The sequence below is a fragment of the Miniopterus schreibersii genome (genome assembly GCF_964146895.1).
Source record: "Miniopterus schreibersii genome assembly, chromosome: 18".
NCBI classification, from domain to species: Eukaryota; Metazoa; Chordata; class Mammalia; order Chiroptera; family Miniopteridae; genus Miniopterus; species Miniopterus schreibersii.
Genome location: NC_138121.1, coordinates 20,164,326 through 20,180,236, shown reverse-complemented (window position 1 = coordinate 20,180,236; position 15,911 = coordinate 20,164,326). Strand labels below are relative to the sequence as shown.

General features: G+C 40.5%; 1 protein-coding gene across 1 annotated transcript in view; it reads right to left on the bottom strand.

The window, feature by feature from the left end:
• Nucleotides 1–12,520: 12,520 nt before the first annotated feature.
• The window catches only part of CNTNAP4 (contactin associated protein family member 4), a 309,483-nt gene continuing 306,092 nt past the window's right edge, over nucleotides 12,521–15,911 (bottom strand). Inside the window, exon 23 of the mRNA XM_081118184.1 lies at nucleotides 12,521–12,576. The gene's annotated coding sequence lies outside the window, so the exon portion shown is untranslated. The remainder of the gene's footprint in view (nucleotides 12,577–15,911) is intronic.

The window sequence follows — 15,911 nt, the reverse complement described above, 5'->3', positions numbered from 1 at the left end:
TGCTTTTAATGTATTTACCCCACTATTCCTTCTGATGGCATCTAGGGTCATATAGCACGATTGCAGCCCCTTTTCTTCCTGTCTCTAACGGTTATTTGTTGTTCAACCAGAGGTTACAACGGTCCATACTATTCCGCTTTGTGGAAAAAAGTGACAGATGGTTTTGTTTGTGGGGAAGAAAAAACAACTAAAAATATTCATAGTGTTCCCCTTTGAACAGGAGCTCACAATAATTACCAGCTGTTCAGTATTTGTCACATCCCATGAAGAATCTGTAACAATGGAGTAGGATTTATCTTCTGTATTTTTAAGTGGGCATATCTCAATTAGTACAATACTTCTCATTGTTGTAGTAATTATTTGTAAAGTGCTTTTGATAAATAATCTGATATGTTCTCACTTTAACTTTGTCAAGCACTAGTGCAAAAATGAATCCAATTCTGCACTTGGTCCCATGATTTCTGTATTTCTTTTATTTCAAGAATGCCTCTGTCACCATGACTTCTACGGCGGAAACTTCTTTCTCTGAGAATGAAATGAAATGCAGGTAAGCTTCTAATACCTCAAAATAATGCTGAATGTTGCATCTCATCTTTACTTCAGAGTGTTCTGTGCCTGTTTATTTCCATGCAAGCCAAGTAAACATAGCCTTTTTGGTCTGTGGAGTCTTCATGGCTTTTGTGGGTTTTCACCATATGCATCCAGTCGTAGAGCCCAATTGATGTCAGTGATTTCTGTCTCTTTGGAAACAGCTTACAAACAAAATACTTATTTAAGCATGAAGTAGGTTATTCAGGATCTCATAACAGTCGCCTTTCAAAACCATTTTTCACAAAATATCTGAGAAATCTGTTTTATCCATTGCACACTCTCTTTGATAGTCTGTAAATATTACTGGGAACATGATTTTAAAAGGAACAAAAAAAACCCTTTTTCATATAATAGTGTTGAGTCAATCTCATCTTTCTCGGTGGTTTACCTTTCTGGTCCTTTTGTAATTTTGACGTGATTGATAATGTTGAAAAAAATATCAATATTCATCTGAAAGTTAAGCATATCTTAAAATAGCTATCGCTTCTTCAAAGTCCCCTGACAGAAGGACAAAGGTAGGGAGAGAAAATAGAAAGAGAAACCCAGTCTTAAATAATGATGATTGAAATGCCCTACTTTTACAAATTTTACAGAGACACGTTACCCCAGATATTGTCCAGGGCCTTCAAAGCTCCCTCTGCAACTGATGCACCCAGAAGCTTGGGTACACTTGACTCTCGGCCCCAGACTTCCCTTCTCTTGGATAATAGAACTCTCTGTGGCTCCCTAAGGTATAAAGAATAGCCTCTTGCATGGGTGTCCTCGCAACTTCTTGAGAGCCCCCCCGGCCTGTCAATCTGCTGGTTGCCCAGAACTGCAGGCCGGGTGCTGTTGGCTGCGACACCTGTTGCCAAGCCTCTCTTCACCCCTAGTTTTCAGGAACTTCAGGCCACACAGTCTCTCCGATGGCTGCCTGTCTTCTTCCCAGGTGGTTTAACGGCACAGATTTCTCTGAAGAAATTGTCTTCATAAATCTCCTAAACATATTCTCCCCTCAAACTGGCCACCAGTTCTTAGCATTTCCTTTTGCTATCTACATGTTAATCTCGACTCCCAGCGCGCTGTATGTAATGTCTTTTATAGCTAGCTAGGTGCCGCAATCCAAACTTTCGCTCTAACACCATTTACTTATGGGTGACCTTAAAAGATTCGGAAAGTCTACTTGGTCATATTTATTTGGGTCGCAAAAGATCTCAGAAAACGTAGGCTGTGGCAGATCAAAACGGGGCTTGTATCAGTTATTGAATCTGAAAATACAGTTACCATGTTGAGGTCATTAAATCGATCAATTAGACAAAGACTTTCATCCTAGATTAGCTTCCTTATAAGTATAAGTAGAAAGTCAAAACTTGTTCTTTTCATAGCTTTTTCACAGTTTACATTAGTGTAATTTCGGGAGGTAAATCACATATGTACTTTACTTATGTTCAAGTAGGGCTTTGCTTCTTGCCAGCCCTCGCATTCCCATCTTATTTTTCCACCCAGACGCTTGTCTCTTCTGGTGCTTTGTTCCCACTTTAGAGACTGTTAATTATTTGGGCAAGATTTAGAGCAAGACTGAAACTAAGTGATTTGCAATTTCTATTTACCTTAGACAATCAGCTTTCTCCACAGTACCTCCAAGCTTAGTAGAAAAGGCAGACTTAATTAGTAAAAGTCACGAACAACACTGTACAAAATAGTCATTTCCAGCCTTTTGTGAATCTTTAAGAGATTATGTTTAAAAAAAACAAACAAAACCCAGTTTTGTCTGCAATACCTTAAGCCAGGAAAGGCTTTGTTATTCAGCATTTTTCTATTTTCCCCTCAGTCTAAGCTAATTTATCTTAAAATACTGTCAGCAATGGTCCTTAGTTATGCACATGGTAAATACAATAATTCAAATATTTAAGCTCTGTTTGATATAAAATATCTCGGTGACCCCCAAAATCTAGACAAAAAGTGTAGCGATGGCCAGAAGCAGGAGGTGGGGGCTGGGTGGAGGTGAGTAAAAGGGAGCAGATAATGGGGAACATCTGTAATAGTGTCAACAATTTAAAAAAAGATAGTATCTCCTAGATAAGACTCTTCTAGGGATCTAGTTTTCTGACCCTCTTAATTCTTCTCATTCCCCAAAACAACCTTTCTCACTACTTTCCTTTTTAAATGGGTCATTTTGCGGAGGAAGCTACATTTTATAATTTTACACCTGGGTGGTATGCAAACTGATCCGTTCCTGCGACCGCTGGTCCTCTTATTTCTTGATAACAGATCCCAATATGTAGCCGCACCTCTTGCCACTCTGGCTTTTCCCCCCCTTCCTGTCAACCCAGTACAAGCTCTCTGTTCTTTTGGAGATGTAAGGAGAAATTCTGTGTCGTAATTCCAGAAAGTATATTTTAAGTGGGAAAGACGATATTCTAATTTTTGGAAGGGGTAGCAGATATCTAAGATTCAAGATGGTCTTGGGGACTGTGGTATTCATTGCAGCACCACTTACAATAGGGCCGTTTGATAACAACCTAGAGGCTTAGCAGAAGGCGATTAATTAACTAAAATACTGTGCAGCTAGAGTACAAAATCCCCTGCAACCGTTCAAAGCAAGTTTCTCAAGGGTACTTAATACAGAAACGTATCTCGTTGTTTACATTCTGTGACAAAATTAATTAAACTGTGGGTTTCCACATAATGGAGACTCATACGTCCTTAAAATGCTGTTTCTGAAGGTTACTAATAACACGGGGGGATGCTTATATGATGTTAAACACAGACGCATAGTGTCCCCTTGTGCCTGAAGCCTCCCTGGGCACAGAGCAGGGCCCGAGGAAACCCGCGAGGGCGCGCGGTTCTTCCCCTTCCCCCTTCCTTCTGTAGAGTTAAAGTTTCTCCCATGGAAAAGCATCATCTTCCTAGCAGAAATGCGCTTAGAACTTATTTTTTTAAATATATCTTTATTGATCTCAGAGAGAGGAAAGGAAAGGGAGAGATAGAAACATCAATGATGAGAGAGTCATTGATCGAGCCCGCAACCCGGGCATGTGCCCTGACCGGGAATTGAACCCCGATCGCCTGGATCCCAGGTCGACGCTCAACTGCTGAGCCACGCTGGCTGGGCCGAACTCATATTTCTAAGGATACGTCGTACAAGGGCTGCAGGGACCTCAGTGAATGAGGGTTGGGGCGCTTTCCTTGTTTGGCGTTTCGGGGGTGACTGAAGGACTCGGCCCGAAGATGTGCGGGGAGCTGATGGGGTGAAGGCCAGTCTGCCAGAGACTGAAATTTCATGTGGGAAACAATGCGCGAGTGAGTTTACATCCTCTTCCCAAACAGCCTGCCTGAGATGATGGAGAAAGAGAAAACAGGAGCTAAAGAGGGATTTGAGGTTCACGGGGGCCGCTGTTGTATTTTGTTAGGAGACAGAAGGAAACTCCGGCGAACGTTGAGTATCTGTCTCCACGGAGGAAGGGGGACATCCGCAGCAGAGGGAGGTGGCTGGTGGCGGGGTCGCTAAGGAATTAACGCCGCCGCTGGGAACAGCAGCTCGGGGAGCTGACGGGTGGGCGGGACAGCATTGCTGAGCCGCACCGGAGTCCGGCTGCCACCGGGGGCCCAGAGAGTGTCATGACACCAATCTGCTCAGATGTGTGATTCAATCTAACAGTCCGCGGGAGGCTGGGTACGAGCGGAGGAGGCGGAGAGCTGGACCGAGGCAGGGTTGGGAGATTAGAAGTTTGGGTAGGAACTGGACAAAAACTGTAACTCCTGTGCAACTTCAGTGACAAGGAAATTGGATTTATTACTTTATAAAAGGGGTGAGGTGGCCAGCAGTGTGGTTCAGTGCTGGTTCGATTCCCAGTAAGGGCGTGTGCCCGGGTAGCAGGCTCGATCCCCAGTGGGGGGCCTGCAGGAGACAGCTGATCGATGGCTCTCTCTGGTCATTGATGTTTCTCTCTGATCACTGATGTTTCTCTCTCTCTCCCCCCCCACCCCCCCAGATAATTTAGAGCATGCTCAAGCGTGGTCAGGTCCTTGAGCCATCCCGGGCCTGTTCATTGCTAGGGGGTTTAGCCCATCGCCATGGTTTCATGGGCAGGGCTTCATCATAAACTTGATCTAACCAGGGAATATTTTCCAGGCTCACTTCCTTCTGTTTATTTTCCTCAATTTCTTGAAGGCTTTTGAGTAGGGGAGCAGCAGCATATAGCATCACACACGAAAACATGAGCGATTATTGACTGCTGAGAATAAAGTTGCTCAGATTGAGCTGGCGAGGTTTGCCCTGCGGTCCTTGCAGGTAAAGCGGCTTCCAGAAGGAGAGAAGGTCCCCGGCCCTCTGCCTCTTGCTAGTTCCCAGGGAGCTGTGCTTTCTCCCATTGAGCAGCATCACGATAGTCAGGTTTTGTGTCATCCATGAGTACAAATGTGTGTGAAGACTGAAAGTTGATTTTCTCTCTCCGATTAGAGGAAATAAGGTAGAAGGATAATGCCTTTAATATATATATATATGTAAATATACGTTTTCTCATTAGTGTGATACAATAATTCACTTGAATTGTCATGTCATGCTTTTCCAATTACATGAGAAAGCAGACGTTATTTCTATTCTGTATCACCGAGAAAATTACTTTTAATCCTTGCTGCCACAGCATCTCCAGGCTGTCTGGTTCACAGTCAGATGGATGTGGGACATTCATCAGAAGCATCTACATAGAAGGTTGTGATAAGGTGGAATGTCAGCAGCTATAAAACAATACCCAGATAAACAATGGGATAGATTATGGCCTCACAACGAGAGGGGCCACTGTAACATACGTAATGATTAGTATTACAGATGAATTCTCCCACATCTAATTATGGGCACCTCTACACCTACTCAGTGTTATAACTAATAAGAGGCCCTGTGGGTTTCAAAAAATCAGCCATGAATAATATTAATAAATGCTTCAGAAGCACGTGGGGAGGAAAGTACACTTTAGCATCTTCAGATCAATATTTGTACTAAATTGCCACAAAGAGCTACACAGTGTCTTAGAAAATGCCCTAAAGGAAAGGACTTATTAAAAGAGTTTAATAATCACGATGACATTTATTGAGCATGTGTTCTGGGCATGGCACTTTTCTAAATGCTTTGTATGTATTATCTCATTTAATGTTTTCTTTATCTGATAGGTATTATGATTGTCACTATTTTACAGGAAAATGGACCAAAATAAAGAGAAGTAAACTCTCATGCTAGACATTCTAACCGTCACTACCTTATGCAAGATTTTATATTTCATTATTTGTTACACTTACAATAAGGTGAAGTTGTTAAATTTTATGGCTTCTAAGAATTACCCGATTTTGTATGCACTTATCCAATGGGATTCATTATTTTTGCTTTCAACATTCTGTTATTACGCCAAGCTTCTTTTATATCTAGAGGCATACTGTTTCAAAAACTGAACTGATACAGGCACTAAAATCTATGACTGTGTGTCAGTGTCATTAACAGAATGATAAAGTTAACCTTTATCATTAACCTGATACATCTCTTAAATACAGAACAGGAGTCCATACCAAAACAAGAGTCTACACCAAAACTTGTAATGCTAAAAATTAGAAATGACAATACATTTCAACATTGACCATAAAAGGGGTATGGTATTATTAGTTCTGCTTTTCCCTATTTGTTTTCATCTTATTTTTGAGGTTTCATTGAATCTTAAGGCACATCAGTCTAATGAAATGCACACATCATTTCCTAAGCACCATTGAACATAGCTGCTGGATATTTACAAATACATTTAAGGAGAAACTTAAAGAAGTATGTGTTTTGGGGTTTTTTTTTTATTAAAACTCTGCATGCATACTTAAATTACCCTCCTAAGAAGCACATGGAAAATATATAAGAATTTTTTTTTAAGGAAGCTTTGCAAGTACAAATTAAATAGTCTCACAGAGGCTAATGGAGGTGTTTTTTTTTTTAATCAACATTCTCCATGGTGGGGGTGGGGAGTGCAGTAAAGTTTATCTAAATGGGAGAAATTGAACTGACTGGGTCTCAAAAATTACAACTGGCCCATTATGGGGAAACATCGAATGCTTTTCCAGTCAAATTTTATGAATTTGGTAGGACTGAGTTGGAGATGAGAGGACTTTGTGGGGAACCATTAGCTCAGGAAGCATGGTTGGGGCAGGGGAGATTTTGACATTTAGCCTAAGGAAGATCAGTTGAACTCATAAGAAAAACTACAACTGTAAGAGTTAAGTCTATCCTGACCCAACCCAGCATGTCTTTCCTACAGCAGGTCCTCACCAGGAGACTCTTAGCAGGGTTTCCCAATACAATGGGTCTCTGCATTTATCACAAGAGGGAAAGACATGTTTAAGAAAGAAACTTTCCCCCAGAGAGCATTTTCATAGGGCCATGGCTTTCTTCTTTCTTCCCATCTGCTCTAAACGTTTCCCTTGGCTAATAAAGCCGTCCCTCAACTCCCTGTGACCACTCACATTTGCTGGTCAGACTCCTGCTTTTATAGCTGTTTTTCTTGATACAGTTGAATCCAACTGATTCTCCACTGGACTGAGTGTCAAAATCTTCGGCCCCAGCCATTCCTCCTCAGCTAATGGTTCTCCATGAAGGTCCTCTCATCTCCCGCTCCGTCCTATCTCCTCTGCCTCCCGATCTGGTCACTAACTTGGTATTCAACTGACCTGAGTTTAGATGCTAGATCTGCCACTATCACTTGTATGATCTGGGATCTATCACTTAACTTCTGTGAACCTCAGTCATCCCATCAAAACTGGTGTTTGAGAAGTAGTAGTATTGTCAAGATTAAAATAGATATTGTGAGTGAAGGTTATTTGTTGACATACTGCATTACAATTACATATAATTAGGGAGGCTATCAAATGCAAAGTTGTGGCTTTTCGAAGAAGTATATATCAAAATTTTTAAGGTGTTGAAGTGAGTTATTTATAATTGCTTGACTTTAATTGCACATTTTGGGGTTAAAAGCAGGTGTCTGTAATAACCTGGAATGCTGTTGCATTTTTAATTTATACATGGAAAGTTCATCTCGCATGTACACGTCTAGCATGAGTAAGAAGTTATCATTGTGGTTGATAGGTATATAGTTTATTAACACTGCAGCTGCTTTTTATACAGCCTTGTCATCAACTTCCACTGGCTGAATTTATAGACTGTTCCATTTTCTCTGTCCAACTTTTAACTACATGCTTGATGGCCCACCATATATTAACACGGGTAAGCCAACCACCGAGAGACAAAAAAGAAACCTACTTTAATAAATTGAACTATAAACAAATCACTAATTGATTAATATTTATTCCATTAAAATTAATCTTCACATCTAGGTAAAAGGACAGCACACCTGCAATGAACAGATGGCGGGAGTAATGGAATCGATTTTTAGTGATTTACCCACATTCCTCGTGTCCCTCGCTTGAGATGAACTGGTTCGGGGAATCATGTGCCTTTGAAACTCCTCCTTAGTAAACGGCAGAAAAATGAGCCCTTACAGTACATGTTCTTATGGGTTTTGCTCATAAACACAGGAATCACATAGGATGAGAGGTTTGTGAGAAGGGAATAGGCATTGAAATATTTGTTTTTTCAAATAAGTTTTATGAGGAGAGTGAATAATTTGCACAGATACTATGTCCCAAGGCTGAAATTAGCTTATTTTAGTGGCATTATTAATATTACTACTATTAATAGTAGTAATATTACTAATAGTACCACTATTTTAGTAGTAGTATTATTGAACGAAGTTCAGAAGTCCATGCCAGACCTTGAGCCATAACTTTCTAACAGCCCAGCTACCAGAACTTGCCAAAAAAAAGACTCAGGACCATGGGCTCGATTGAATTTCTGTTTTATTTTGGGGGATTTCAGTTTTGAGAGAAAGGTCTGCAATATTGTTTAGCTTTGTTTTTTGGTTTTTTAACCCTTTCCGAATATGCTGATTTTACTCTTGAAGGCAAAAAAATAAATAAATCATGAGAATATTTATTGATGCTATTCCCATGTCCTTCTGGCTTCTCTTGATGGCTAATTTTAAATGCTTTTTTATTTCCCTTGAAAGCAAAAGAGGAAACTAACCAAAATCAATCACAAAACATAAACCCGGATGCCACCTAGGACTGTAGTGAGATTTCCATGAGCCAGCTCTGGGCTCTGCCATGTTCGTGCTTGGTAATCCCTGTAGAAATAGGTCCGTTTTTAACTTTTGTGTTGCAAGTTTTACCACAGACTTTGGCCTCTGGGAGTTATTTTTCTCAGTAGAACTGATCACTTCCAAGGGACGGAATCATTCCTACTTTGTGTATAGAAAGAGAGGCAGTTCTTTACTGCTCTCATATCCTCGAGAGAAGGGCTTTATAACAAAAGCTATTGTCGTGCCATATGAATAGTAAATAGAGTAACTTTTCCCTCCTGCACTAGACATGAGAATATCTAGTCCCTAGATGTTCTCATCTAACCCGGGCAAATGCCAGTGTATGCAAAACCAATTCAAAATGATACCTTTTTCCCCTCTAAGTTTTACTAATATTTAGAAATGCAAGTAGAACAATGATTTCACTTTTATCTAAAATTATTTGATTTAGGGATTTGACTTATCACTAATATTAGTAAGATCACATACAACTGATTTAAATACATTTCAAATACAAATATTAATCAACATTCATGATTTTAACTATATTGACATAAGATATGAGACCCCCCCCAAAGCGCTCTAGTTTAAGAATCACTAAAATTATTGTTCTACATGCATGTGATCTTTAGACATCTCAGTTCCAGTTTCCCTTTTTAAATGGCCTAACTCTTTAGAGTTCCTAGGAAAGGCCTTTTGCGTACTTTACACGTCTTTGTGTATCATGAATCCAGGGTTTCCAAACCTACTATTAGTAGTTGTCTCTCCACTAAATATGCTGGATCATCCCCAGCCCCGATTTACTAGCAGATTGACGTGTCCTTTTACATTCCTCATTATGTAGTAGAAGCTATGGGCACTTGGATACCAAGTGATTTCAAATTGTTGTTTTATCTATAATGTTCAGCCATTCAGATTAGAGAATCTGTGTCATCACATCATTTCAACATAGTCTTGCCGTTAGTATTGATTTTCCTGCATATGTATGTATGCAAACAGACACATGCACACACACAATTTTTTCTTACTGCTTTAGTTCTTTGCAAATCAAGGATATAAATCTTTTGTCATGTGTGTTGCAGATTATTCCTGGTTGTTTATCACTTAAATTTTTCTAGTTTGTCATTTGACATTTAATAGATGTGTGTATAGAAAACAAGCATTTGGATTTTTTAAATGTTTTGTATAAGTTTATTGATTTTCTTCTGAGTGTGGCTTTTAGTACATTCCCTAAGATTTTAGAATTTTAAACAAGTCTAAATTTGTAAACTAATTATGTAATGGTAAGGGTTGTTTACAGTTTGAAATGTCCCACTCTGAAGTGATTCTAGATAGATGCTAAAGAAGAGATTAAGCAAAGGCCCCCAGTTCCATGTAGATATTAATTTTTAAAAGTAAAGTCTACTGCGTAAAGGATTAAATCTCAACCTGAAACACGTAGATAAATATCCTTTGGGGGGAAAAGGGAAATAAAAATAGTGAAATGCTACAAGAATAAAGCTTAAAATGTTTTTAGTGGCCAAGTGTAGCAGGACTGTGATGCTAGTCCTCAGAGGCTTATCTACTTATTATGTGGCATTAAGTCACTTAGCCTCTCTGGTCCTTGGGTTTCCCACTAATAAAACGAGAGTAGGATTATCTTACTGGTTCCAACAGAGGTTTGAGACTCTCTAGAGTTTAGAAAAACACTGCAAGGGTCTGTGAAGCAAACAATAAACCTTGTGTTCAACCGTATCTATCACTAGAACCTCAGATTAGCTCTCTGACAGCCGGAAACTAAAAACAAACCTCAGCGTGTTGGGTCTCATATACTGTGAAACGTGCTTGTGCATATCCACGTGTAAATTGACGGATCCAGTTGTTCCATAAACATCTGATGACTATTAAAAATGTTTTAAATTGCACACCTGTGTGACAGAACCAGCCTTTGATACCGACGTGATTATTTATATAAAAGGACAGATTGGCTTTGCTGAATTCACTGACTCCTACACTTCGCTTCTAAGTTTCTACCATTTCAAGGCTGTCTTGATTAAGATGTAGGAGGGAATTAAGTTTATTCAAGTTGGATTAATGAAACGCTGATTTGAAAAGAGTGCTATCCCACAGTATTTAGTGTTTCTCCTGCGCTTTTATGAAATTCTTTTTCCTTACTCCTTGAGCTTAATATATGATTATTTCACAGGCAGCACCCGCATGGAGTGTTTCGGAACCACGCATGTGGCCTTTTTATATCGGTTGCAGTATTTGAAAATTATGGTTTCATTCTCTCTTGGACTGTTCTTTAGAAAGAAAAATATGAGTGTCTCACTATTATAAGTTTGGGAAGCTTTGGACCACTATTGAGATTGAAGTGCTATGCTTGCAAAAAAAAAAAAAACAAATTGTTTCTAACAAAAGGCGTGCTTTGGATTTTCCATTCTGCAGCCTTTTAATTCGTTTTTTTATTCTCACGTGGTGTTCTGAACAGTTCCAATGCATCTCGGGGCTGAATTCAGCTTTGTGAATATGTCAGAAGAAATTATCAGGCACTTCACCTCATCTAGAAATATCACCCAAGAAAAAAAAAATAAACCTCTGCTAGCTAGTGTTGCACAGCAAGCAAACAGGATTTACACAGCACCAGCACTCTCCACTTGCCAAGCACAGGATTGTCCCGTCTCTGAGAAAGGAACTATCCATACACTCCTTTTAACGCAGTGACCTTTGTGTTCGCGACCTCCTGAGACCCGGCGAGCCGCGGTGATGCCGTGCAAATGCCCTGTGCTGGGCCCGTGTGAGGCCTCACGCCTGAGGCCCGGGTGCTGAGACATCAGCCTGGGAAGCAGTGATCGCTGGATGCAATGAAGGGTAGTGTCCGCGTGGAGTTTGTCCAGGGCAGCTCCTGGATCCCGTGCACAAATGATTTGTACCAACTCCCTCACGGGGCGGGTTAGGAATCGCCGCTTCTATGCTCAAGTTCTAAATGCTTTAATCAGCTTGTTCACTAAGACAAGCTTCCAGCGGCGGTCCCTTCCTGATAACATGCTCCCCGAAAGCTGGGAAGGCCTCACGCTGCCTTTGGGGTCCCTGGAGGCCAGGAGTTAACGGAGACTGTTTGGTGCCTTGGCTTCACCTCCGTGGACATTTGTGAGACGGTAGGTGCACCGCCGGCTCGCTGAGTTTCGGGAATCGCTTGTCCGTTAGTCTGGCTATATTTTCCATGACCACAGATTGTAGGAAACCACATTTGATGCTACTCTGAGATAGTGGAAATCCTTTTGAATCTCAGTGAATATGGAATCTGACTACGTCCTACATATTTACCCAGGTCCCTGCTGTTTAGGTTTTCGGTATTTTCTTTCTATATAGATCATTAATAAATTCTGCATATTCAGAGGCAATATCAATGTAAGTAAATTTCAAGGAGCTTTCTATACCTTTTGCTTAATATTTTCACTGTTTTAATAAATAGTTTATTTCCAGTGAGGTCCAAGTTTCAAATTAAATACGAAAAGTAATGCAGGAATTAGTTTACCTCTATATAGCCAAAACAACAACAACCCACCAGATAGATATAGATAGACAGACAGACAAAGGCTTGGTCATGGATACCTTCAGGAGAGTATATACATAGTTTGGTTGAGTGAGTCTCTTTTTTTTTTTGTAGCTGAAACTGTTGATGTTTCCATAGCTGTTAGGTAAACTCTGAAAGCTACTTTCTCTGTAATAGTTGTTCCTCTAATTTCTCTATGCAGGGGCTGAAAATACCAAGACTCCAGAAGGACTCAGACACGCTCTCCATTCCCTTCAGGATGTGTTAGTGACTGCAATGAGATTGTAGATATACCGGTGTCTCTTCCCTCTTGAAAGAAGTGGGGAGATAAAAGCAAACAGGCAACTGACATTAAATTCCAAATTAAAGGTAAAAGCAGCAACTTCTTACCTGCTTAAATATTGTTTTTCATAACATTAAATTTAAATTCTCTAAGAATAAGCTGCTTTTTAAAAAGTACCCTTAAATTGCATGCTTTCAGGCCATTAAACATTTATTTTCTTCAAGTACACCAAGAATGTCATTCATACCGAGCCTTATACTATTTTTAATCATAAAACACAACTAGCCCTCTTGAATATGAATGCAGTCTGTAGTTTGATGCATTATAAAACGCTGTGCTCTGCTTTTATGGAAAAAAACCTTTTCAGTGTAACTTTGGCTTACGAATATTATAACAGTTCTCTTCCGTCCACAGTCGGTGAACTGAGACAACCTTCAGTCTAGTATTGGACCCCCTCCCATGAATTTGTCGTGCGAGAGCGCGTATTCAAAGGCTGAATGTCTCCGAAGACAAGGCGATATGGAAAGTTCCCAACCTTTGAGTACTCGGGGCTTTGTTTTTATTTTTCAGTATATCTATATATCAGGCAAAACTCTTCATATGTTCACTTTTCAAAGAAAGGTTAAGTAGACTTCACAATCAGAATAGGTAGTGCTACTGTTTGTCTCGCCAAGGAAGTTTTCTGTTGGCAGACGACATACATAATAATTAGCTTCCTCAGCTAACAGCCCATTTCGAGTAGCATTGCTACTAACGTTATCGAACCGCTTGCCTTCTGAGTGGTTTGAATATTTTAGCTAGAAACTATTAAAAGGCTCTCTTTCAAGTCGCTGAATAAAAATGTTACTTCATTAAACAGCTGAATGTGTAAGTTGTAAATCAGAGACTAGTCAAGTGGTAGAAAGTATTACTAAGTCGAGGGTCAAGAAAGAACTTTTATTATGCTTAGAGAACGCGTTTTCCTACCTCTGTCGGGTCACTTGATAGTAATGTATAAACTGCTAAGCATAAAGTCACCAAGAAAGGAGCTGATGGCCAATTAACAAGCCCCTGTTGGGGCAAAATATTTCTAGTCCAGAAAAACAAGTAAAAAGCAAAATAGGATCTGGGCCTAAGCCCATGGAGATGGCCTGCACTGAGGGGCGTGCAGGGAGCTGCCAGCAGCCAGTGCCCCCGGCCCTGAGGTGTGGGCGCTGGGAGCCCTGGAGTCCTGCTCGATGGAAGTGGGACCCCGCGGTCGGATTGTCTGTCTCCAATGCTGCGCGTCTCTTGCAGGAGGAAACTATCCATAAAGCCCTGGGCTGGAGGCCATCCTGCCGTATATCTACCTGGCTGTGAGGTGATTTCAGCTTTCATCCACTCTCCTGGCCGGACCTGTCATTCCGGGTATGAGAAACTTAACATTTTTAGCTAAAGCCTCCCCTTTGCGCAGCACAGGTGATTTATGGGGGTAGGTTTTTTCATATGGACATATTGAAGAGCTGTCAGATTGTGTTGATGAAGTGCTCAGGCTCAGGAGGCAAGCTGCCAAGGTTAAAAACAAGAGGGGAAGGCACACCACCCTGGAGTCTGCTGGCAACTTCTCTGCGCTTTGGTTGTCTCGCGTGTAAGTCAGGAGTGGTGATCATGATGATGGCACCTATCTCATAGCGGTTTCAAAAATTATATGAAATTAATCTATAGGATACGGCAAAGTCTGGAACATGGTAAACACACATTAGCTACAAGAACACTCTAAATTGTAGTAAAATTATACTCTAGAAATAACTTTATTTGCACATAGTAACCTATAGTCATACTCGATATATTTTTACAGCATCCCTGGCTTACCGCTGACATCTAAATGTCAATTAACCTAGGGAATGAAATAGGGAAGGAAGAAAGAACTGCAACACTGAGGAGTGAAAATGTTTTTTAATATAAGCAGGGGTGGGGAATGTCCGGCCTGTGGAATCATTTGGTTTGGCGCAGCTGAGGTCTCACCAAAGAGAAGCAGTTCCAGCCATAACGTTAGGGGTGAGTTGATTAAATGATTGACAAAATATAGCAGGCTAATTTTTAAGGCGATAATTTTGTATAGCCTGTGAGTGATGTTATAAATATCCAAATGGCTCTTGGCAGAAAAAAGATTCCCCACCCCTGATATAAAGGGAAATGACACACACATTTCTACAGTTGCATAAATTTTCTCAGCTAAGTTAGTGTCACCAAATTGCCTCCTTGTTTCTTTCTGAGAGTCACAGGGTATAATGCAAGCATCTGATTGTTGGAGAAATTGAGTGATTTCATCTTTGCTGCGCTGCATAGATTGTTCACATTTTATCAGCATTATTCTGCAAGCTTCAAATTCTTTTAACTGCCTATTATTCTTACTAGAAAAAAAGGCAGCATTTGGTTATATTTGAGCTTACCCTACTACTGTTTTCACTTTAATATGAAATTATAAGGTAAAAACTATATAATTATAGTTTTAAAACATCAAGCAGTACATGGAGTGTTAAATAATAGTTTACAAATCCACCATTCTTCCCTATTCCAGTCCCAATTCTTAAATATAATGGCACTTACTACTTGCTATGTATCTTTCTTTCCAGACATTTTTCACATGCGTATGTACACATTGAACAGTCAGGGTGAAAATGTATAATGTTCTGCAGCGTGGTGTGTGTGCACCCTGTTGCTGGTTTGAGATGACAATTTAATTAGGAAACATTTACCTATTTATGACATTTAATGTCTTTCCACTATTTCAGAATCTTTTATGTATGTACCTTCGCTATCTTAGTAGAGTTTTAAGCTTTCTATGCAAGACCCAGGCCTTAAGATTTATTCTTTGCATTGTATTTTTTCTCCTTTCTCCTCTTGTTTTTGTTAATGGTCTCTCCTCAAAAAAGGGAACCACTGAACTACAAGCAATTACCTAGCACATCCCTTCCTTTGGGAAACGTTTTTCTGTCACATCCTTGAACACACTGTCCCCCGGTTCTCTCTGCTTCGGGGACATCAGTCGTCTCCCGCTTCCGGCCACCTTATCGAGCATCTTCTCCGTAGCTCTGCCAGTGCTGTGAGTGAAGTGTCCTACCTGTTACCGAGCAGGTTATCGGGAAAGTCACTGGCTGTCTTATCTTTAGTAATTTGTGGGATTTCTACACTTCCACCCATGTGCTACGGGGCCATCCCCAGCAGGGACACTGCATGAATTCTAAGTCCTGGTGCGGCAGCCACAACCTCTGATAAATGACCAAGCTCTCTGGGTCACCACGTTCTTACCTATAAAGAGGGCCAGCAGAGCGGGTTGCTGGTTTTCGAGCCACATTATGAGCCCTGGGGTTCTGTGGGGCCCGAGAGTGAAGGTCAGGGT